At 37.3% G+C, this 3,924-nt stretch overlaps 1 protein-coding gene across 1 annotated transcript in view; it reads right to left on the reverse strand.

The window, feature by feature from the left end:
* Positions 1–2,308, reverse strand: part of LOC128247373 (kinesin-like protein KIF27) — an 81,311-nt gene extending 79,003 nt beyond the window's left edge. The window contains exon 1 of the mRNA XM_052966755.1: positions 2,000–2,308. The gene's annotated coding sequence lies outside the window, so the exon portion shown is untranslated. The remainder of the gene's footprint in view (positions 1–1,999) is intronic.
* Positions 2,309–3,924: the final 1,616 nt, after the last annotated feature.

The raw sequence follows: 3,924 nt of genomic DNA on the forward strand, positions 1-3,924 counted from the left end.
TATATATATATATATATATATATATATATATAAGTTTGAAAATGAAAAGATTCAATGGATATGAATTAATTTATTAATTAATTAACATTGCCAGGATATTCAAAATGCAAACTTATATTATCATATATGTTTTGTAATTTAAATTGGGTGTGAAGTGAAACAACTGTAGGCACTGTTGATTAGTTAATAAAATTGATTTGTAGCTATTGAATCTCTCCTTTTTCAAACATATTAATAATATTTGATGTTTTATAATATATTTATTGAAGAAATATCTCTTCAAAATACAATATATTAAACCAGGGTATCTTGGATAAAACTATCCTTATAAGAAGTTTAAATATCCTCATAGTGAATATATATATATATATATATATATATATATATATATATATATATGTATATGTATAAATATGCATATTTAGCTTAGACATTGTGAGACTAATAACCTGGTGTAGAAGTCAATATATGTGTGCATCAGAATGAAGTGTTAGATGAGTACAGAGCGGTAATAATAAAATCAAATGACAAAGGAAAAAACGGTTATGATATGAACTTCATTAGGTTACAACTGTTTCAGCTATATGATGGAGTGGACTCATAGCTGAGTGCCTGAATAACATTCTATAGCTTCATCAGAGCCTCGAATATGAAGTGCAGTTTCTTTGATACATTCATACATATATAAAAGAAAGGACCCACTTTGGTCATGTCTGACCATGGGATTACACCTAGACAGTTCCCCTCCGAGGCACAAGTCCAGGCAAGGTTGTTTATGGAAGACCAGCAGTCACCCATGCATACTAGTCTCCCCTCTCCACACAACTGATGTTATCCAAGGGAAAGACAAAGGCCCGATACAGCTTGGTACCAGTGATGTCACAACACATTTCTACAGTTGAGTAAACTGAAGCAACATGAACTAAAGTGTCTTGCTCAAGAAAACAACACACAGCCCAGTCCAGGAACTGAACTCACCACCTCATGATTGTGAGCCCAGTTCTCTAACCACTGAACCATGAACGTCAGGTTTTCCAGTCAGCTGTGTGAACATTCAGCTGATAGATGCACTCTTAATGTAATTCTTAGTTTGAATGAGTTTGACACAAGTATGACAAGACTAGAATCCAGAATTGCAGGTACATGTATGTATCTGTACATACATACACACACACACACACACACACATGCACAGTTAGATAGACAGACAGACAAACAAATAGATAGATAGGTAAATAGAAAAATAGATATATAGATAGATAGATACACACACACATACATACATGCATACATACATATATACATACATACATACATACATAGGGAAACAGATATATGTGCATGAGTACATTTATATAGATAAAAATATATATGTATGTATGCTTGTATGTGTATGTTAAATTATTTCTACTCTAGGCATAAGACCTTGAAAATCTTGGGGAAGGGGAAGTGTATAACTGGTACTTATTTCATCAACCCTGAAAGGATGAAAAGCAAAGTCGACCTTGGTGGAATTTGAACTCAGGGCATCAAGAGAGACGGAATACCACTAAGCATTTTGCCTGGCATGCTAACGACTCTGCCAGCTCGCTGCTTTTATGTGCTTATTAATGAAGCAGATATGTGTGTGTGCATTTGTGTAAGTATAATAATAATAATAATAATAATAATAATAATGAACTTATTGTATACAGTGCTCAGATATACTACAACTCATCAGAAAAAGTAACCAAAACTGCATGAACAGTACATAGAATACACACAAAAAGTGAACAAGTCTCAAAAAAAGGTGTGTGTGTGTGTGTGTGTGTTTATTAACGACACAACTAAAATTTGTTTTAATCTTTTTACATGAAATACATTCAAAAAGGAAAGCTATTTCTTGTTTGGCACACATAGACACACAGACACACACACACATAGACACACAAACACACACACACACATATGTAGATACAGATATAAATACAGATATATTCCTCTATGTAGAAATACTTACCACTTTGATCAACTGAAATATATAACAGATAAAAATATAATCCAACACAGCAAGGCAGTCCTGTAACCTGACATCTCCATGTAAAAGAATTTTAGCGAGGGACTAAAATATTAAGGTTCAATCTCCAAAGGTACTTTGTAAGATAAAAGGGTTTGTTTATTATTGTTATTTTGTGATAGCTACACTACTGGAAACAACAGCGGTGAGACTTGTTTAAGAGAAGGCTGGCCACCACATTTATGTTTGTTGTTTTTCATTCACTTGTCCTAGACACGGACCAGAAATGTGTTGTTGCAAGTTGTAACCTGCTTCATGCATTCTGTCAGCCATCAGAAAGATACGGTGGTGATTAGAAAATTGAAACCAGCTCAACCTATATATTGGTAATTATTATAGTAGTAGTAGTAGTATTGATATTAGTTGTAGTAATAACAACAACAACAACAACAATCATGATCATGATCATGAATGATCATTGTCATCATCATCATTTAACGTCCATTTTCCATGTTGGCACAGGTTGAATGGTTCAACAAGACGTGGATAGGCAAAAGACTGCACCAGGCTTCACTGTCTGTTTTGGTGGGGTTGTCACAGCTGGATGCCCTTCTTAACACTAACCACCTTACTATAATAATAATAATAATAATAATAATAATAATAATAATGATAATCCTTTCTACTATAAAGGCACAAGGCCTGAAATTTTGGAGTAGGGGACTGATTGATTACATTGACCCCAGTACTCAACTGGTATTTAATTTATCGACCCTGAAAGGATGAGAGGCAAAGCTGGAATTTAAACTCAGAATGTAGAGACAGACGAAATGCCACTAAGCATTTTGCCCGGTGTGCTAATAATTCTGCCAGCTTGCTGCCTTACCACAATAATAATAACAATCATCATCATCATCATCATCATCATCGTTTAACGTCTGCTTTCCATGCTAGCATGGGTTGGACGATTTGACTGAGGACTAGTGAACCAGATGGCTACACCAGGCTCCAATCTGATTTGGCAGAGTTTCTACAGCTGGATGCCCTTCCTAATGCCAACCACTCCGAGAGTGTAGTGGGTGCTTTTACGTGCCACTGGCACGAAGGCCTGCCAGGAGGTACTGGCAACAGCCACACTCGAAATGGTGTATTTTATGTGCCACCTGCACAAGAGCCAGTCCAGCGGCACTGAATAATAATAATAATAATAATAATAATAATAATAATAATAATAATATAGCATCTGATCCAAAGTTCTTACAATTCCACCAATCTGTTGCCCAAGATTGGTACATTTTTACTGATCGCAAAAAGAATGAAAGGAAAAGTTGATTTTGGCAGAACTTGAACACAAATATTGCACAGAGAGTTGGAACAAATAACAGCAGGGTATCTCATGCTCTAACGATTCGATCCGCCAATTCATTGCCCTGGCTAAATATCAGCACAAATTCCACCTTTTTGCTAGTAATACCACTACCACCACCGCCATCACTTCCATCACCACCACTGCCACAAACCACTACCAACACTAGCAGCAGCAGCACTACTGCTGTTTCTACCACAGCTTCCACTGCCACCACCACTATCACTGACAACAATAACAACAGTCACAAGGGTTCCTGTGAAGTTGCAGGTCGATCAGCTAGATATAGCAGTAAAATCTTCCTCGGCTGTTGTCCTGGGTTTCCTGCACATAGAAAACTGACCAGATGGTCATTACTGTAATGCCTTTAAGGTGTGCTTGATCAGGGCTGACCTGTGACTAAGCAACAACACAAATTCCACCTTCTAGCTGACAATACCTCTGGGATCAACAATGCCACTATCACTGCCGTTACCGCCATCACCACCACCACCACCACCACCACCATCGCCGCCGCCGCCGCTGCTGCTGCCACCGCCGCCGCCGCTGCTGCTGCCACCGC

The sequence above is a fragment of the Octopus bimaculoides genome, chromosome 3 (assembly GCF_001194135.2).
Source record: "Octopus bimaculoides isolate UCB-OBI-ISO-001 chromosome 3, ASM119413v2, whole genome shotgun sequence".
In the NCBI taxonomy this organism is placed as follows: domain Eukaryota; kingdom Metazoa; phylum Mollusca; class Cephalopoda; order Octopoda; family Octopodidae; genus Octopus; species Octopus bimaculoides.